Raw genomic sequence first — 22,533 nt, forward strand, 5'->3', positions numbered from 1 at the left:
GGAAACAAGGGAGAGAATTGAACAACAGCAGATGAGGAGAGAGGGAAGATAGGAGGGGAGGGGAGGGGGGATAGTAGGGGATAGGAAAAGTAGCAGAATACAACAGTCACTAATATGCCATTATGTAAAAATGTGAGTGTGTAACCCATGTGATTCTGCAATTTGCATATGGGGTAAAAATGGGAGTTCATAACCCAATTGGGTCAAATGTATGAAAGATGATATATCATGAGCTTTGTAATGTTTTGAACAACCAATAAAAAAAAAGAAAGAAAGCACAGAAAAGTAAATAAAAAGTGCTTTGAAATAAGTGAAAATAAAAGTTTAAACCATCAGAATCTTTTTAAAAATTTTTCCTGTGGTTCTGGGGATTGAACCCAGGGCCTTGTATATGCAAGGCAAGCACACCAACTGAGCTATATCCTCATCTGGGAGGAAACAGTACTCAGATGAACATTTATAATTTAAAGTACTTGTATCAGAAAGAAGCTAGAATAACAATCAAATTATTTTCAAATTATGTAGCAGGAAGGACAAAATAAGCGCAGGAGAAGAAATATATGATAGAGAGACGAAATAATATAGTCAAAATTTGATAAAAAAAATAAACCAGTCTAATCAAGAAAAAATAAGAAGACAAATATTAATATCAATGAAAAGGGAGACATCAAAATAACCCTATACGTGATAAAAATTATGAAGGTAATACTACAATTGTATGTTAACATACGTGATAGCTTACATAACATGGTGTGTACTAGAGAGGGATCTGTGTGCTGCTGAGAAGAGAACGTACTCAATCATTGATGGATGAAATATTCTAAATATGTCTGTTAAGTCTAAATAATCAATTGTACTTTTTACTTCTGTAACTTCTTTATTTAGTTTTTGTTTGGAGGATCTATCTAGTGGTGACAGAGCCATGTTAAAGTTACCCAGTATTATTGTGTTGTGGTCTATATGATTCTTGAAATTGAGAAGGGTTTGTTTGATGTATGTAGAAGCTCCATTGTTTGGGGCATAAATATTTACGATTGTTATGTCTTATTGATGTATAATTCCCTTAAGCAGTATGAAATGGCCTTCTTTGTCCCTTCTGATTAACTTTGGCTTAAAGACTGCTTTTATCAAATTTGAGGTGAGATATGATTTGTATTTCCAATCATTTGGGTTTATTTCTAGTTTTTAATTTGAATTAGTTTTTGTTTGATTGACTATTCCTTTACTGTAGTTCCTCCCTTTTCTGCTTTTCACTTTTTTTAAAAAAATTTATCTTCATGGAATATGTTGTTGAGAGTGTACTATAGTATAGGCTTTCTAGTTGCAAGTTCTTTTAATTTTTGTTTATCTTGGAAGCTTTTTATTTCATCTTCACATCTGAAGCTTAATTTTGCTAGATATAGGATTCTTGGTTGAATCCATTTTCTTTCATAGCTTGATATATATTATTCCAGGACTTCCTAGCTTTGAGGATCTGGGTTGAGAAGTCAGCTGAGATCTGAATTGATTTACCCCTTTATGTAACCTGATATTTTTCTCTCACTGCCTTTAAAATTCTATCCTTATTCTGTTTATTAATCATTCTCATGATAATGTGCCTTGATGTGGGTCTGTTGTAATTTTGTACATTTGGGTCCTTTAAGCCTCTTATATTTGATTTTATATTTATTCTTTAGCTTTGGGAAACTTTCTGATATTATTTCATTGAAAATATTGTGCATTCCTTTGGTTTGTATCTCCGTGCCTTCATCTATCCTGTAAATCTTAAATTTGGTCTTTTCATGTTATCCCATAGTTCTTGGAAGTTCTATTCATGGTTTCTTAACATCTTCTCTCTGTGGCCAACTCTATTTTCAAGATTATATATTTTGTCTTCATTGCCTGAGGTTTTGTCTTTCAAAGGGTCTAGTCTGTTGGTGATGCTTTCTATTGAATTTTAAATTTGGTTTATTGTTTTCTTCATTTTGAGGATTTCTGCTTTTTTTTTTTCTTCAGAATCTCTGCCTTTTTATTTAGGTGACTTTTCATTTCCTATATTTTCTCTCTGATTTCATTTATTATAATGTCTTATACTTTGTAGATCAGTTTAACTATGGAGCCCATCTAAGCCTGAATCCTCACCAGTGTTTGTTATTTATATAATAACTTTTCTAACTAGGGTTAAATGATAGTAATCCAATTTAAAAATGGGCAAATGATCTGAAGAGACACTTCTCAAAAGAAAAAATAACAAATGACCAACAAATATATGGTAAAATTCTTAATATCACTAGCCATCAGGGAAATGCAAATCAAAACTACAATGAGTTCTATAATTCAAGTGATTTATCTTAGTGTACAATTATGATATTATTCATTTTACACTGAAATTCTATTTATTTTCCCATTTGATTCTTGCAGTGACTCTGGTGTGGTGTGTTGGGGCTTAATACTGAATTTTCTTAGTCTGGTCCCATTCATTGGGTATTTTGGCTTATTCCTAGACCCTCTGGCACTCTTTCTCCCCATCTCAGACTACAAAGTCTTGGTTTTAGATTCTTGAATATTCTCATTTATTTTGAATACATAAAAAAAGCATTAAGAGGTTCAAACTAAGCAAATCATGGGCCCTGGAAACCTGTACCTGTGTTTCTTCACCTGCAAAGTGGCATAAGTTAGGACTCAATTTAAAGAAATATTGTGAGGCTTAAAGAGTTAATTCTTGACAAACACTTATAAAATCACCTGGCAAATATATGACAGAAATGCCAGCTTTTACCATCAGACATCACTGCAGATAGAGGCCACACCCCAGCAGGTGCCCATCTGTATCCAAGAGATACAGGCCACACCCCAGAAGGTTCATTCCTGACATGACAAGGACCCTTTTTTGCTGGAACCCATGGTCAATGATGGAAACAGACCCAGAAAAGTCCATTGTTGTTTAATGAGGTATATGCAGAGATGGAATTATGTATAGAAGATGTATTTGTTTATAAATGGCTTTGTTGAGGTATAGTTAACATGCATATATTTAAAATGTACACTTTGGTAAGTTTTGGCACATGTCTATATTCTGAACCCATCACCCCAAATAGAATAATGCGCATACTCATAATCCCTCCAAATATTCCTGTGCCCCTTTAATTCCTCTGACCCCTATTCCCAAATGACAATTGCCACAATCAAAATGAAGAACATGTTTGTTATCCTTCAAATTTTTCTCATGACCCTTTGCAGTCCACCCCTCTCTTGAACTGCATCTAGGCAGCCACCAGTCTGCTTTCTGTCACTATAGATTAGTTTGCATTTTTAAGAATCTTGTGTAAATGGAATCACGCAATAGGTATCTTCTGTACTTGTCTGTTATCCAGCATAATGACTATACAGATCACTCCTACTGTTGTGTTTATTAGTATTTTGTTACATTTTATTGCTGAGTAGTATTCTGTGGAATGTGTATATCACAATTTGTGCATTTAATGGACATGCAAGTTGTTTCCATTTGGGAATATTGTGAATAGCTGTTGAAGTTATGCTCCTTCAACTTTGTGTGGGTTTAAACTTTTTATTCTTATGCATACTTACTCTACACAAAGGCTAGTTGGTTACTCTTTTTTTTTAAAAAAATATTTTTAGTTGTAGATGGACACAAAACCTTTATTTAATTTATTTATTTTTATGTGGTGCTGAGGATCAAACTCAGAGCCTCACACATTCAAGGCAGGCACTCTACCACTGAGCCACAATCCTAGCCCCTGGTTACTATTGAGTGTAGTTTCTTAACAAATGTTCTCAACCTATGAACTCTGTCAATCTGTAACTAATGGTAGTTTCCCTTTGCGTTTTGTCTCCAAGATGTTCAGGGTTAAATTTGAGGGCCTGTTATAATAGTCATGCAATTTGTTATTTTATGTAAATTTTGTGTGTTAATATCATCTCTAACTTATTTTACCTCCTATCATTAGTTGTAGCCTTACTCTTAATTTTTGATCATCTATTACTTTTTTAATTTTACTTTTTATGGGTTCTTTTTAGTTATATATGACTGTAGAATCCATTTTAATATAATTGTACAAGCATGGAGTATATCTTATTCTAATCAGAACCCCATTTTTGTGGATGTACTTGATTGTGGGCTTCTCTGTGGGGTATGCATATGTGTACCTAGGGAAAATTATGTCAGTTTCATTTCACTATCTTTCCTTTTCCTCTCCTCCCTCTCTTCCCTTAATTCCCCTTTGTCTAATCAACTGAATTTCTATTTCCTCCACTTACTGTGGGTTATCTTCCACATATCAGTGAAAACATTTGATGAAGCCACCATTTGACCCATCTATAGCATTCATCTATTAATTTTTTGGTAGATTGTATATTTTGTGATTGTTTTAAAGGAGAGAGAACATAAATCAAAGAAGTATTAAATTTGGAATAATTTGAAAGGCACCAGGAATTTTTCCATGGCTCCCAAATATTTTTTTGCTACTCATCAGTATTATCTGAAAATTTTCCATTAAAGATACATTTCTCTGGATTAATAATGATTTTAGTATTTCTTATTAAAAGAAATTCTTCAGAGAGAGAAGACACCTTAATCTTAGGTCACAGAAGGATGAATTCATTTATCTGAACCTTTCCAAGTAGACAGCTAGAGGTTAGTGTGGACAGAAGAGAAGGTGGTATCAGAGAATAGAAATTACTACATGATGGAAGATGGAAAGGTATAGGAAAAGAATTTAAAGGGAGAAACAGGAGAAACATTTTGGATTTTGCTCATCTCCTTGCTAAGAAGCAAGAATATTATTTTCACATACCTTTTGCCTTTTTGGAGGAGACTCTTCACAAAGTAAGAATTCCATTAAATAATAATGACAACCAACTCCTCTTTGCTGAACTACCTGGAAAGCTTTGATTACTGAAGCATGGAAATGGAATTTGAAAAAAAAAGAATGTAAAGAGGCCCAGTTTAAAGGCACCTCACCACAGAATGGAGATCATTTACTTTCATCCCATTCTACTTAGTACAGAACAGACATGTTGTTAGTGGGAGTAGGGACAACAACAACAACGTATGAACTGCAATGGAGAGAAAATCCTATTAATGTACTACAAAAAAAGTAGGCACCAGACACAATTGGCAATCATGAATACACACCCTAAGATCAATAAACTTGGAGAAAGTTCAATGTAGTGCCTGAAAGCAATTCTGAAAAGAAAGAGAAGAGAAAGGAGAGACTCTCCTACCCTCCCATTCCACCTTGCAACCAACCATCTAAACCAAACCACACAAACTTGAATGAAAAACTAGATGTCAGAAAAAAAATATTGAGTGCCGGGAAGGATGATTCAGATAGCAGGGAAAAAAATAGGTAAATAAGCAGCCAAATGGTAGGTTTAGAATGCTTGGCAGTTTGCACAGCTGTTGCTGATGAAAATCTTGTTGATGGAAGCAAAAATCCTTATGACATCAGGTTCTTGCAAATATTTTACCCTTTATGAAGGATGCGAGTTTAATATTCTTCCATGGCTTGCCAAATTTATGTTAAATGACTATATAGACTTATATTTGATTAAAAATTCATTTTTTTGTAGGTACCAAGAGAAAAGTCTATTAGGCAATTCTCCATTATAGAGGACGGGAGGAGGAAGGGAAAAATGAACAGTTGTAGATCCTTTGAGGCAGGGGCTTATTGATATGTTTCCTACATGAAGCCTCAGTGCCTTTTATCACTCAATACTGAATCTTGATCTCAAGTGGGAGGTGGCATTTCCTTTTAGAGCCAAGCTATAAACATTGCGTGCAAGCCATTCAACTACAAAACCTACAGGGGAGAAGCAGATGTGCATTATAGTGTTTTCTAGGGAAGGGGACTTGAGGGATAGTTTAGTTATACTACCCCCACAGTGTGAGAGCCTAAAAAGGCTTACAGGAAAGTGCTTCATGAATATTTATTAACGTAGTAAGTAAGGATGAATAAATGGGTCTCTCTATCTCAATATAGCCCCATCCTGGGAGAAGGGGAAGAGAACGTTGGAAACTTTTAAAGTCCACATTGCCACATGTGTCAGGGAGTCATATTACTCACAAATGGCACAGCCAGGCTGAATTGTAGCTATTTGCCCTCAAATCATAATTATATTTTACTACCCACTCAATTCTCGTTTGGTAGCTGCCACTTATTTTCATTGCCTGCAGAGACTCCCAGTTTTCTTTCCTTCGATTTGCAGGTGGGAACATATTATCATATACGAGCTGAACTTTGGAAAGCATGCCTCGGGTCTCTAATGTGTCTGGGATGCATTTGGCAGTAAGTTAGTTATTTGAGGGCTTTGCAGTCCACTGTCGAATGTTGTTCTTCTCGCCTTTGATCTCCCTCTGACACCTGTAAGTTTTCTCCTATTCTTTTCTCATTGACCTTAATGTCCCACCTGGTCCAAGTCCCTGCTGGTCTTCTGCTATTCTTCTGCAATCCTTATTTCATCATTTGCTCTTTGAGTACTAAAATATTAGTAGATATATTTAATTAATTGTTCTCCCAGATAAAGGTCTTACTTTTAACCACGAAGTCATTGTTTTGATACAAAGGAGTATGTATGTTTTTAGATATTGCATTAGGCTAATTGGAGTTGTTCTTGGTTGCTGGGTCTTATCACAGTCCCAATATACCAACTTTTTTTTTAAATAGTTGTAGATAGCACCACATAAAAATAAAGGTATTGCATCTAAGGATCAAATCCAGTGCCTCACATGTGCTAGGCAAGTGCTCTGCCACTGAGCCCCAACTCCAGCCCAATATACCAACATTTTTAACTTGCAGTAATAACATATATTTCTGGATTTTACTTGGTTTTGTTTTTAAATCATGAAATTCACATTTTAAAATCTCTTTACCTTAGACTTTCCATTTTGCCCTGTGTGCCAGGAAGACATTGAAGATACAGAAAAATTTTGCTAACAAACCTTGAGGTTTAAGTTCAAGTACTGATACATTCTTATTTTCCCAGATGGAAGCTAAGATTGGGCAGCTCTTCTAATTTGAAGGTTCCTTTCCAACCGGATTCTTTTTCAATCCATCTTCAGTTTGTGTTTCAAGTCCTCAAATGGCAGCATTTTTAGTTTTTAAAAGAAAGGTAGTGAATCTGTAGGAATCTGTAGTAATTGCTATAATAAATCATTGAGGCCTTGCTAAATGCTCATTGAATTGGATCAAACTGGTGTATATATCTGAGTAATTAAAACTTCAGTTTGATCCTCTACTCTTTTAAGATTTTTTTGAAATCATAATGTTTTTCCAGCCACATTCTGCCAAACAAGGTGATAAGGAAGGTTCTGGGGCCATATTCTTTTCTGGATATCTACAGCATATTAGTTCTATTGGATGATATCACTTCTTTTCTAGGTTCATTTCGGGTCTTTGCCTATTTATAGAAATGTTACTTCTCTAGCATATTCTCCCACTTCACAAACATTCTTGGAAAACAGTTTTGTCATCATGTAACTTTGCTTTGAAATCTCCAGGCTGTAGTCTGGGTCCCTCAAATGCCACAGCTGTGGCTTTCCCCCGCAACATCTTGAAGAACCTTGGTTGTTCAACATATGGATGCTGCCTCATGGGTCTCCTCAAGTTGAACTGGTTGGAGTGCAAGACAGGCATCTAAACAACTCTCATCATGTGGCATCGCACAACAAACTTAAAAGGCAGCATTTGTGATGATACATTTGCCCTGCTGTCTATCACGGCCTCTGATTACATGGACACAGTGCTATCTCAATACTTGTGTCCATCTTCGAGATTTTCAGGGAAGGTTTAAAAACAGTACTTGCTGATTTTCATATATGCTGCCTTATGCCTCCCTTAGGAGCCAACTGGTGCATAATAAGAGGAAATATATTGCGTCTCTCGGGGGCAATGGGATATTTTTACCTTGCTCTTTTCAGAAGCAGACAGCTACTTGGTGCATCACTGAAGACTAAAGCTAACAATTCATTTTCACAAGACACTGAAATTTCAAAGTACCCATAGCATGTCCTTTATTCTCCCAAATTCATGCTGGCAATCGTGGTACAGGGTTCTGATTGACAACAAACTATACACCATCTACTTATCTACTTTTACCAAACTTTGTGTGTAGACTGTAGTAAGAAAAAAATCCTTTGTACAACTTAAAAAATTAATTCACTTGTCAGTTCTGGGAAGACTGGTAAACAGGCCCTTTTCTGCTTCAGTTTCTGCTATTAGTTTGAGAAGGTGTCTGTACTGGTTGCAGAGATAATTGGATCGAGGAGGGAGCTGGGGCTGAAGACCATTGACAACATTCAGCTCTTTCAGTGGCCTCTTGACAGATGTTAGCAAAATGTGAATTCCTAGAATCTGGTTCTGAACACCCATGTTTAAATATAAATACCCAAAGTAACCCCAAAGCTAAATATAAATTTCAGAAAATTGTATTTTGTTATTAGTATAGAATCACTGATCCCATTCAGCACATCTGATTTGGGGAATTCAGTGGGAACCTCTGCTCATCAATTTTTCATCTAAGAAAGGTCACCAGACTTAGTAAATAAAGATGCAGGTCACCAGTTAAATTTGAATGACAGATGCACAACGAAAAGTTTTTGACTGTATGTTGCATGCACTACTTGCACAAATTTTGCGCGGGGCATACTTCAATGCTAAAATATTCTCTGTGCATCTGAGATTCAAATGTAACTATATTTTTTTTCCTGACAATCTCAATCTTAATGTAACTAAGTAATTGGATCAAAACCAGTGCCGGTTCTTCTTTCTCTGTGCCACTCTCTGGTGATGGACATCTGAATATAGAAAGGATTTCTTAGAGCTTTGTGCTGAGGATAACAGAAAATTAATATTATTAGCATCTGCTAATAGACTAGATGTCTTTTTTTTTTAAAGAGGTATTAAAAGAAAATCTCACTACTTATCTACACAGTTCACTTCTACAATCCTCTTCCACTTCAATCTAACTTAAGTCATTAGCACATGATATTTTGCAGCTGGCTGAGCCAGCTGTTCTTACCAGGATTCAGGTGGGGATAGGAGGACATTTACCATTTTTATTTCCGAGTTCTCTTCCAAACCCAGATAAATAAACATGTAGCAGCAGATGATGCGAAGAAGCAAGGAAAAGAGTGGAAAACAGAATCTCATAATTTGGGCCGAGGTAAAATGCAAAATCTAGTCTGTGATTCAAAACCCTAGAATGGGGGGCCTGCCATTGGCTTTTCCCCAGGTGGGGTATTTTATATCTTAAGTGTGCAGATGTGTGAGGTTTATATCACCTCACAGCATCATTGAAAATGGGTCATTAGGGCCACTCAGAGGTATAAATTTGTCTACCAAAATGGTCAAATTACTAAATTATCCTCCTGATTCTCATGTTCAGCCCCATTTTATGAGTCATAAGTTAGAGGAACAAAACCATTACTTTTGAAGTTTCCACTGTTAACGTGTCCAGACCTGACACACTCAGGACTATACCTCTAGCCAAAATGCAGTCTATAATATCTTCAGAAACATCACTTAGTCCCTGGTCTTCTCGTATCAGAGGCTTGGAATATTGTATTTTGCACTGGAAGTCTAATGATTGTGTCTCCTGGTGGGACCTCTTGAGACCAATGGCAAAATTAGACCATCATTGTTATGACACCCCTGGAACTGGGTTGGACTTCTAACACCTGTTGAATGAAGTTTTCTTTAAAAAAAAGTTACTCACTTGAGGTCTTTTTCAAAAGAAATAAAAATGTCTATCAATATCAATCTCAATTTAAACAACCTTTGCTTTTTTTCTTATGAAATCAAGTTTAATCTTTCTGAAAAGCTAATGGAGGCTCAAGAACTATATCTTGGGCCTTCCATGTGTTCACACCGTATCCCTGGGGTAGGTTGAATATCATGTTGCACATTTCCAAAGGAGTTCTTGGTCAGGGGTCTTTGTTCTCCAGCTATACTTGAGAAGAACCGAGGAATTCCATTTCCATGGCTGTTTCTTCTTTGGGTTCCCCCAGGGATGACCAGAGTGTCATGGGGAGTTGTGAGAAGTAAGGGCTGTGTGCTCTACATGTCTCACATCTGCTATAAAAAGTCACTCCCTGTTTGCTACCAAATAAGGTGCCCCGTCCTTAGTCTGACTTAAGACTGAGAAAGTTCACTTGGTCTGTAGTGACATTTTGACTAGATAATACTTCTTTATGAAGGGTTACCCTGTACATTTCAGGATGTTTAGGGACCCTGAAATCCCTGTCATTCTGTCAACCAGATATTTCCAAATGCTCCCTCAGGATTGGGAACATCCCTAATCAGAACCACCCTTTCCTACTACCTCCTTATTCCACTGGGTAAGTTGTACACCTCTGACACAGTATTTGCTAATTTCTCTTGTGGGTATTAATGGAATATTAATTAAGCAACTTGTACAGCTCATTGGGCCTAGTAAATGTTTGCAAGTGCAAAATTGCCTCTATATTTGCACCTATCTCGCTCATGACTTTGTTCTTACCCTTATTCCACCTGTCTGGGTGGAAGATTCTCTTCAGACCCCCCACCTCAAAAGTCCAAGCCCTGTCTTCTTTCAGATGCAACTTAAATAACATATAAAATCTCTTTCAATCTCCTTATTCTCTAAATTTATCCCTGCCCAGAATCTATGTTAAGCACTCAAGGACTTAGTTGGGGAGACAAATGAAATAGCATTCCTTGTGTGGAATGATACTTACAATGACTAAATGAAGCCTTAGTGGGCAGGGACAGCACCAAAGAAAGTGTTCAGAGAAGGTGTTCTGCAAGGATGATGCTTGGGATGAATTTTGAAGGCAAAGAGTCAATTAGCCGAAAAGAAAGCCGATTCCAGATTAAGGGAAAAGTTATGAGCAAAAGCTTGGTGGTAGCAGTTCATTTTGGCAGAAGCAAGGGCACATGTAGGAAAGTATTAGACAATGAGATCAGCAGTGCAGCCAGAAGCCAAATTATAAAGGGTTTTGTGTGGATTTACTCTGTAAGCTGTGAGGTAGTTGAAATATTTTCTTCACTTTTTACCTTTTTTCATCGTAGTTATACAATCACCCTGTGGTATCCATGGGAGATTGGTTCCAGGACTCCAGGACTCCCTGTTGGTTACCAAAATCCACAGATGCTCCAATTTCTGATATAAAATGTTGTCCTATTTGTATGTAACCTACAAAATACCCCTGTATACTTTAGATAATTTCTAGATGGCTTATAATATATAGTACAAGGTAAATGCTATGTAAATAGCTATATTTAGGAAATACTGATAAGAAAAAACAAAGTCTGTAAATTGTTCAGAGTGGATGCAATGTCTTTTTGAATGTCTATCCACAGTTGATTGAATCTATGAGCACTGGACTTTTGAATACAGGGGGCCAATTGTAATCACTTATTCATACATGTATTTTCCAAATGTGACCACAGCCTCCTCATGGGCAGAGACTATGTTGTCTCTGTGTTTTCTACAGACTTTACCAAAACATTTAGCAGATGGCAATTTTTTTTCAAGATTATTTTAGATTAATGAATGAATGATGTAATGAGTACCTCAGAATAGTTTTTCATCTAATGAATACATATTTCTTCCATTTTCATAGACTGATATGGGGATTTGGGGTTTACCTTTAAATCTATTTGTAATTAACTGTATGTGTGTGGACGCAGCTGGCTTTCAGTTTTCTTGGGCACTGATGGCCTGCTGTGAGGGGAAGCATTTATTCTTTGTTTTCTTAATCATTTTTTATTCATAAAACAATGTGTTGAATACCTGGTTGTCACATGGGCAATGATAAATCCAAGGTAAAAACATTGACTACAAATTAGGACCTACAACTCAAATAGGAACCAGTCCTCTTTTCTTTGGAAAATAATCCTGGACCCTGCCTAGTTCTGTCACTCTCTCCTGAAAGGAGCCAGGCTCTGGCCAAATGGCTTCAAGAGAGAAAGGAAGCTCAGAAATGTGGTTCATTCATGGAAAAAGGCTTTGTCTTCAGTTTCCAGACTGTCAACATTCACACCCTGGCTTATCTCAGTTGACAGAAAATTGGAGGAGAGATATTTTCAAATCCTCTTGGGCCCCTAAGGCTGGAAAGTAGACAGACCGCTCCATTCCAAAGGAGCAGAAACGGTGAGTGATGAATTATCTTTTAGAACATGAAACGGGGCTCATTTCTGTCATGTGTCCCACTTACACTCCAAGTCTGAATGCTTGTTTTCTTCTTCTTTATTGAGAAAGAGGAAATAGCTGGAACGTCACAGGGCTTGGGTTCTGAAGGAAGGCAGCTAAGTGGTTAAATTAGCTGTATGTTTGCCCCAGAGTTTATGGGAAATCCTGTTGGGAGGAATTTTTATAGTTTGGATGGTCCAGATTAATTAAGCTGATTTCATGTTCATATAAAACCCAGATAATGAGGTGACACTTATACAGATGTGCCAAACTTTGGTCACAAACTCATTTTGCTAGATTTTTCATTTTCTAATTTAAACAAATAGGGAGGAAAATAAAATAAAATCGACCTTCTTTCTGTTGGCTCTGTGCAGATTGGTGTGCCCAAGTGGAGGGGTTTGTCGCCGCAGACCTGTGATGGAGGCCATGTTCTCTGGTTTATCATATCTTCCCCCTGGTTTTGCTGTCTGTGATGTGAATGGAAAGACCTGAGAGCAAGAGCAAAGAGAAAACACCAGCTTATGCGATGCATGTGTTACGTATTGCCATTTGATCTATTAAAATAAATGTCATGAGTGTTTTATCCAGAAATTAGGAAAGATTGGAGAGAGTTTGCATAAGTCTCTTTCCAATCTGATCTCATTACAACAAATCATTAACCAGATTGACTCACATATGATCCTGAAATACAGATGGATTTCTGTTAATATTATGGTTATTATACGCCAAGACGAAGGCAGGGTTTCTCAACCTCAGCACTATGGACATATTGGATGGGATAATTCTTTGTTGTGGGGGACTTTCCTGTGTATTAGGGGGTTTCAAACAGCATCCATGGCCTCCACCATTAGATAGAATAGAATGCCCTCTCTGTCCCTCATTCTCATTAATCAAAAATATCTCCAGATGTTCTCAAATGTCCTGGGGTAGAATGTGGGCAAAAATTTTTGAAGTATATTTTACTTAATGGGCATTTACTAAATAGAATTCTAGTCTTAAAACTGAACATGATGGTGTACACTTGTAACCTTAGTTATGTGGGAGGCTGAGGCAGGAGGATTGTAAATTCAAGGCCAGCCTGGGCAACTCAGCAAGACCCTGCTGCAAAATAAAAATTTAAAAAATGGACTGGGTATGTAGCTTGGTGGTGGAACATTTGCTTAACAAGCTCCTGGATTCAGCCACTAAATACCACAAGAAACAACAACAATAACAACGACAGCGTTAAATAGGTTAAGAAATCTATCTGCACAGCTTACAGTTTGCATGTGTGACTAATTAACCAGTGCCCATCATCTTTCCTTACAAAGCCAACATTTAGCTACACGTAGATGTTCATTTTGAACAAAGAAGAGTACTCAACAGTTACTGTTTTGAGGTGCTAACAGTCCCTAGTGGCAATGCAGTTGTGCCAGGGCAGTGGGCTCGGTTGCGGGAATGTCAAAGCAGTGCCTGGACACAGCATGGGAGACAGGACTTACTGGGAAAAACTTACAAGAGATCAGCGGCTGCTCCACAGACAGTTCATTTGCAATGGTCTGAGCTGGTAGCATGTCCATCCCTCAGGGTGCCTTGCTGAGCAGAGCCTTCCCTCCCTCAGGGTGTTCTGTCCAGTCGGTGGCCTGCTAGGCAAGCAACCCATGTCTTTTCCACGGTGCCTTCAGTTCCACACCAGTCCCCACAAGAGAGGGGTTTTCTATGCTAGACTGCAGAAACAGTGACATCTTCAGCACTAGCTTGCCCCGTTTGCTTGTATGACCAGAATCCCAAGGAGCAACTATCCTGGAGCACATGCAGGAAAGCAGTTTTCTTCAGATAATGCTAGATTGCCCTAGGTGGCAGTGGAGGTAGAGAAAGCCAGTGTTCTTCAAGATAATATGTACCCGGACTTTCTGGCCCAGGTTTGCTCCCATTGTACCCTTAATTTGGCTACTTTTCGGGGAACAGAAAGGAGGCATTTGGGAACATGTTATTTTATTATCCCCCTTTTCTTTAATGGCAATACCCTGACCATTAGTTAGCTAAATAAACTATTGCATTGCAATTAGAAGATAGGCTGGTTTCCAATTTGCCAATCATAGTAAACATTCTCCATGAGCTGAACAGCATATCCCAGCAAGCACTGGGGCAAAGCTTGCGAGCAAAGGGCGGGCCTGACCACAAGCCTTGATTTGGTGTGTACCAGCTCTGATGTTTTATTCAAGCTTGTTAAACTAAATTATGAAAAGGTTAACAGAAAGTTTGAAAAAGTTCAAGTTCTCCAAAAGATAAGGAAATCATGATGCATATTTATTTGCTATATCTTGGTTTCTTTCAAAAAGGACTTGAGGTTTTATAATAAAACATAATTTATATTTATTACCTTTTTGCTTCAACAATCGCTTCTATGTTATGATTGATTTTTTTCTGTGTCCATAATACTTTTTTATTGAGATGTAATTCACACAGCAAACAAGAGTGCATATATATTCAAAAAACATAAATTGTCCATTGTTAAATACACACACACACACACACACATATATATATATATATATATATATATATATATATATATATATATCAAGGGTCTTTAACCTATTTTAAGGTTGTGTAGTCATTTCTGGAGATTTTCCCACTCCAAGGGAAACCCTATACCCATGAGTCAGTCACTGCTAATCCCTGGCCCTTTCTCTCACCCCTAGTCTCTTAGCAATCACTAATCCACTTTGCCTCTCAGTAGAGGCACCCCCTCTGCAGCTTTGTCAGTGATATCCTACAGTATGTGACCTTTGGCTCTGGTTGCTTTCACCCAGATCACATTTCCAAGTTTCACCCTGAGCTTGAGACCTATTTCTCCAACCATTTGCTTCATTGGTCCACCTAACTCTCCCACTGTCTGGGTGAAAGGAAATGGAGCCCCAAAACTATTCCCATCTCAGTCAGTGGTGCCCAGTTACTAGACATACTCACAGTCCTCTCTTTCTTCCTTTCTGACAACATCCAATTGGTCAACAAATCTTGCCCACCCATGGTCCAGCTGCCTCAAGTGGACATTCACATTCTTCCTTGACTAATTTCACAGTCAAGGACTTAGCAGGTGATTTTTGTTTTCAGGATCACCACACCCTATCCATTCCCTATACTCTTTCTGTAGTGATCTTTTTAAAATTTTTTATTCTAATTTGTTATATATGATATCAGAATGCATTGTAATTCATATTACACATATAGAGCACCATTTTTCATGTCTCTGGTTATATAGAAAGTATATTCACACCACTCATGTCTTCATACATGTACTTAGGGTGATGATGTCCATCTTATTCCACCATCTTTTTTACCCCATGCCCCCTTCCTTTCCCTCCCACATCTTTGCCGTATCTAATTGAGTTCATCTAATCCTCCCATGCTCCTTCTCCCAACCCCACTATGAATAAGCCTCCATATATCAATTCAGCATTTAGTTTTTGGGGATTGGCTACCTTCACTTAGCATTATATCCATCCATTTACCTGCAAATGCCATGGTTTTATTCTATTTTATTGCTGAGTAATATTCCATTGTGTGTGTGTGTGTGTGTGTGTGTGTGTGTGTGTATATACACACACACACCACATTTTCTTTATCCATTTATCTACTACTGCAAATCAAAACTACTCTAAGATTTCATCTCACTCCAGTCAGAATGGCAGCTTTTAAGAACACAAACAACAATAAGTGTTGGTGAGGAGGTGGGCAAAAAGGGACACACACTTATTGCTGGTGGAACTGCAAATTGGTGCAGCCAATATGGAAAGCAGTATGGAGATTTCTTGGAAATCTGGGAATGGAACCACCATTTGACCCAGCAATCCCACTCCTTGGTCTATACCCAAAGGACTTAAAACCAGCATACTACAGGGACACAGCCACATCAATGTTTATAGCAGCACAATTCACAATAGCGAAACTGTGGAACCAACCTAGATGCCCTTCAGTAGATGAATGGATAAAGAAAATCTGAGTGATCTTTTGACGCTCTCCCTCTGTGGGGACACGTGACTAAACCAATCAGGGTTACTTCAAGTGAATTTGGCTGACTAAATAAAGACACAGACACAGAAAGTACCTTTTTGGGTTCAGTGACTGCTCCTCAGCCACAGCTCCCACAAGGGGGAAAAGGCAGGCAAAAAAGAGAAAGAACATTCTTTAGGCCTGGGTTTTATTGGGGAGAAGCCATTCAAAGGAGACAAGGGGTCAGGTTTCTAGGGGTTGAGTCTAGCTTCATGATGTCTTGCTGTCAGCAGATTGTCTGACATCTTGGAAGGTCACACCCACCTCATGCTATGTAGGGATCATAGGCAGAGTGAGTGAAAAGGACACATACGTCACTAGCCCAAATGGAGAGGCAATGTCAGTCAGTCCAGTTCACTTATGTGCTCAATGCTCATCGTTCATACACACAGAGCCCATGGCTGGCTTGCCACATCCCTCTTCTGCCTAAATGCCTCCATGTTTGCCCTTTGCCCTCTGAAACAAGGCCCAAAGCCTCAGCATGGGTGGGAGGCTTCTTCTGATCTGCCTCTTTCCTACTGCTCCGGCCTGCTTTCTGACTTCTCTTTCCCATGTTCTCCTCACACTTCAGCTGTGACAAACCTCCTGAAATCTCTCAATACCCTCTGTGTTTTAACTCTGACCTTGTCTTAACATGACACCGGAACACACTCTTCCTTTGTTCTGGAAGGTTCTATGCCCTCTCTGGTGCCTCCCACCTTCAATCTGGGCAGCTCTTTCTCTTGTGCTTATATATTTCAGAGCAATTACTACACTGTAATCTCCTATTTCCCACCTGCCTCTCCCTCTCGATTGTAAGCCCCTGGGTGGAGGAATTGTGCCTTTGTGTTAGTTTTCTGGGACTGCCAGAACAAAACACTGCTGACTAGATGGCTTGCACACTAATATTTCTCACTATTTTGCAGGTGGAGCCCCAAGTCAAGGTGTCGACAGGGCTGATTTCTTCTGAGGCTTCTCTCTGGGGCTTATAGATGGATGTCTTCCCTGTGTCCTCCCAAATTGTACCTCTGTGTGTGTCCCTAGTCATCTCTTCTCATAAAGACAGCAGTCACAGTGGATGAGGGTCCACCCCAGTGACCCCATCTGAACTTAATTATCTCTTTAAAATCCCTGTCTCCAAGGATAGTCATTTTTTGAGGAAATAGAAATGAGGGCTTTGTCATATGAATCTGGAGGGGGCACAATTCAGTAGCCTCCATCTTCCATTTTCCAATATTTAGTGTTTGAAGAGGATCTCAGTAAATATGAGAATAAATGAAAGTACAAGTGATTGGAGAAAAGAGTGGCCAGAAAGAACAGGGAAGAGAAGGAAAGTACTAGAAAAATCATGCCAGAAACCCAAGACAATGATATTTCTAAATTTTTGCATTGAACTTATTGCTGAGCTCAATTCTGATTTCCTGAGGCCAGGAGACAAAGGGAAAAAGACTAAGAATGATTTATATTTTATTAATATTAAGCATAGAGATTTAATAAAATCTAAGGAGGTAGATATATTTTGTAATTTTTAATTTCCCTCTTTCTTTAAGGATATTCATTTCTGACATTTCATTTTGGATGGTGTTTAAATTTAGAAAACCAGAAAAACTTCATGTTCAAGGATTTATAAAGTTAATTATTCAATTTCATTCATTCATTTACTGGGCCAGGTGGGGGAATGAAAATAAGTGGTATTTCCGTATAATTCACTTCTAAAAACAACCTTATTATGTCTAATTTAAGCAGGCTTGTCATCACATTTTCTGTTTCCACCTTCAGTTTGATTAAGTCCTCCTACTAGGGATTTATCACTGACATTTGAAAGGAATTGATGGAAAACTAGAACAAGAAAGGAAAAAAATTCATTAGCCCTGTGCTGTTTTCAGGAAAGAGTTCACACATATGATCGTGTCTAATTAAAAGGGTTTAGTAAAAGTTTTCTATTTTGGATGTTACTGATGATGAGAGAACCCCAGAAACTTCCAAGTGGTCCCCTAGGAACTTGGGCAAGGCAATTGCTCCATCAGGTGCTCAGCTTCTTCCTCAGAAGGACTCAGAGTTTGGACCACACAGTCTAAAGACCAGGCCAGCAGTATCATTGTGATATTTTACAAATCCTAGAAAGCTGCAGAAATTAATATTCTCCATATCTCTTTCATTTTAAACTAGCAACTGATGTTACTATTAATCATTTCTGCCAACTTTTTTGAATAACTAGCATTTTCCTGGGCTGTGCTCATGAGCACTTTGTATGTATTTTTTTTTTTCAATTCCCATCACTCATGAGATATTATTGTCCTTTTATTATATCTTTATTTTATAGATAAGATGACTGGGGTTTAGAAAGAATCAGTAACTTACAGCTAGTAAGTAGAGGTGCTTTCAGTTGAATGCTGGTGAGGAGGTTCTGTGGTTGGGTTATAAGCTCTCACCATTATGTCATGCCACCCAGGGGGTAATGCATACTTGGCTAGTACTGAGCTTAGGCTGGGTTTTTTAGAACGGAGTTTAGCAAAGGATGGTGCATATGCTTCTATTCATAAGACAATCTAAAATGACATTAGAACTTTTGAAACACAGCTGTCAAAGATCATGAGGAACACATCTGAAGTCAGAATTAAGATGACTCAACCATGGCAGCATGCACAGATTGTGGAACATCCAGGCAGGGGGAGTCAGAACCACCTACCATAGTGTTTGGGCTTGTGCTGAATGATTAGAAAGGCTAGTTATGGGTAGAACTGGGTCTTACCCCCAAAGATATGATGAAATATTCACCACCCATGCCTCAGAATGTAACTTTACTTGGAAACAGGGTCCAAACTAGAATGGACCCTAATCCAACATGACTGGTGTCCTTATAATTAAAAGAAATTGGGTCACAGAGAGAGAAGATGATATGAAGACACAAAGCGAGATTGTAGCCATGTGGTTAGAATGAAGCACTTATAAGTCAAAGAATGTCAAGTACCCCAGCAAATACCAGAGGCTAAGAGAGATAACAAAGGATTGTCCCTTAGAGCTGTCAAAGAGACCATGGCTCTGTTGATATTTTATTTTAGACTTCTAGCCTCCAGAACTATGAAACAATAAATTCTGTTGTTTTAATTCACTCAGTTTTGGAACTCTGTTTCAGCAACCATAGAAAGCTATTCATGGTGAAGGGAGCCGAGCTGAGTACTAGATTGGTTGCCATGAATTGAGCACATTCTTATCTCAGTGAACTTTGCTCATAGGATAGAAGGAAGAGAGGGACCTGGAAGGTAAGAAAGCACTGATCTTTTAAAAGAAAGAAATCATTAGATGTTTTGCAGCTGCTCTGTGGCTTTGCATGGGTTCTGTTAGAAATATTGTTGATGTTTTATTAGGAACATTCCTGTCTATTAATGGGTTTGATTATTTTACTCTCTCAGACTTAATATAATATACTAATATCTAATTAGTAATTATTTTTATATTTTAAAGAGTTTTCTTTCAACGAAACTTCTGAAGAAAAATATGAAGGACATTTTTGTACAGCAGTCTGAGATAGGGCAAAAACCATGAAAGTGGTTTTTTGAATGACAGAAGTTTGGGGAAAGTTGTGTAATAGGATTATTCCAGAATTCCACTGATCTGAAAAAAAAATAAAAATAAAAGCTGAATTTTTGTCTCCTAGATTCATTTGTGTTAAGAACTTAATATGTAAACTCTTCCATTGTTTACATAAACATTGTAGGAATAGAGAACAAGGAGAAAAAAATTACAAAAGTGATATAATTGGTGGTAGTTGGAGTTAGTTTATTCCTAAACACTAACTTTGTTTGCAGATCCTGAACATAAAATATTTTCTTTTTTAACCTGATTTTTTGGTTTGTTTGTTTTTAAATATTTACATTGTTATAAATTTGTGATTTACTTGAATTAGATTCTTGTCTTGGGTAAGAAACTCTAGGTTTAAACTTATTCATTTAAAATGAATGGTGTTAAAGTAAATACATTACCAGTTTTCCTCCTGATTCAGTGGTGCATTTCTTTCTAATTACAAACACCTCTGGAAGAATCAAAAGACTTTTTGTTCTTTATACTTTAACATAAAGCAATTTTCTGAAGTCATTTCTCTCCTAAAACCCAGCTGGCAGAGTTGTTGAGGAGGGCCACAGACCTGAGCACAGACCTTCCGCTGAGGACTGAAGTCTCTTCAAGACAAGTGTCCCCTAGGATGTGGGGCTAGGAGAATAGGAAGGGTGTTATGGGAAGGACGGCAAGTTGAAGACTCAATTCATCTGTTTCTAAAGTTTGCCTCGGACTGGCCCTATAACAAGGAAGGGTGAATTGATTCAGACCCTTAGGCTTCCTTTTGCCTACAACCCCTTGGCCACCTATTTGTATCCTCAGTTTAGCACCAAAAGGTCCATTGTTGACCTTCACTGTGGGTAGGCAGGATTTGAAGACGTGTCTAGAAATATATGAGCTAACTGTAACATTTTTCATAATACTTGCTACAGCCTGAATATTTGTGGCCCCCCACCCCCAAAATTCATATGAGACCTAATCCCTAGGGCAATAGTATCAAGAGTTGGGGACTTTAGGAAGTGATTAGAATGGGATTAGTACCCTTATATAAGAGACTCAAGGGAGCTGATTAGCTTCTTCTACCATGTTAGGGTATAGCAAGAAGTTGACATCTTTGAGGCACAGAAGGAACCCTTACCAGACACCAGATCTGTTGGCACCTTATTCTTGGACTTTCCAGCTTCCAGAATTGTAAGCAATGTATTTCTATTGTTTATAAATTACCTAATCTAAGATGATTTGTTATAGCAGCTGGGATGGACAAAGACAGTATCATACCTTCTCATTCACAAAGGCACTTGGGAGAGGCCTTTGGAGCATGGCCTATTCATAAACTTAGATCTACCTGCCCTTATAATGTCTTCTATGAACATGTCAAACTCTAAGCAAGCACAGTTGAGGAGCAAACATAGGAAGCAGAAATTGTATTTGCTTTATTCTGCTAATTTGTTCTTAATTTTCTTTTATAACATTTGATTTCATTAGTAATGCTCTTGGATCTGGAAACCCGATGTAGTCTACCATAGGTAAGTCCAGATTCAGAAGGTGCCATATTTCTTTTTGATTCTCAGGTGCCTTAATCATTATTCTGTATTTCTCATTTCAAATGGTGATCCATTATTTATTAATTAATTTCTATCTCTAGGGTATAATTACATATAGTAAAATGTCATGTCACCATTTAACAAATGCATACAGGTTGCATGGTTACCACAATCAAGTGAAGAACAGTTCTAGTGCTCCCTATGCTTGCTCAGGCTCCTATGTTCCCGCCCTAGCCTCTGGCCATCCCTGACTTGTTTTCTGTCCCCATGATTTTGCACTTTCCAGAATGTCATGTCAATTGGATCACATAGTTTACAGCCTTTTGAGTCTAGTTTCTTTTATTTAATATTAGAATGTTGCACTGGGGCCTATCTATGTTTTCACAGTATGTGACAGTGATAGTAAAGTTATTGCTGGGTAATACTAGTATTTTCTTATAGGTACAGTTTGTTTACCCTCTCACTAGGGTAAACAAAGGGCATTTGGGATAGTCCTCATTTTTGGTAACTGTGAATAAGACTGCGATAAATACTAGTGTATAGGGTTGATGTGAACATAAGTTTTCATTTTATTTATATTTAATGCAAACTATACGATTAAAAGCAGCTGAGAATCTCTAGTTATTGAAAAATCTGTACCAACTTAATCAAGCAAATGGAAAATAGGTTCATACCTGATAAACACATGGGGGAGCAGGGAGACAGAAGACTCTAATTAACCTAGTCCTTTATCTCTCAGCTATTAACTAAATCTACAAACATTAATTTTAGCAAAACAGGTTTTTGAAAGTGGACTCTTGAATCAAAGCAAATGGAAGTGTTAGGTAAAGTGAAGGGAGGTCCTAGAACAAATTGTGTGGAGAAGACAATCAGCCAGACGAGATGGTGCATGCCTATAGTCCCAGTAACTTGGGAAGCTGAGAGAGGAGGATTGCACATTCGAGGCCAGCCTCAGCAACTTAGTGAGACTTTGCCTCAAAATAAAAAAAAAAAAAAGAACTGGGGAAGTAGCTCAGTAGTAAAACCCCTGGGTTCAATCCCCAGTATGTTAAAAAAAAAAAAAAAAAGAAGAAGAAGACAGATGAATAGTTAAATGGTTTGGCAACATTCATGAGGGTCCAAGGTCCACTAAAGCTACTTCTGCATAACTCAGAATAATTAGATGCTAATCAGTTTTGAAGAACTTTAAGTGTGGATTCCAAGAAGACAGGTGTGAAATGGTTTCAATCAGTTGGCACGAAGTGAGTTG

The sequence above is a fragment of the Marmota marmota genome, unplaced genomic scaffold (genome assembly GCF_001458135.2).
Source record: "Marmota marmota marmota unplaced genomic scaffold, marMar, whole genome shotgun sequence".
Classification (NCBI taxonomy): domain Eukaryota; kingdom Metazoa; phylum Chordata; class Mammalia; order Rodentia; family Sciuridae; genus Marmota; species Marmota marmota.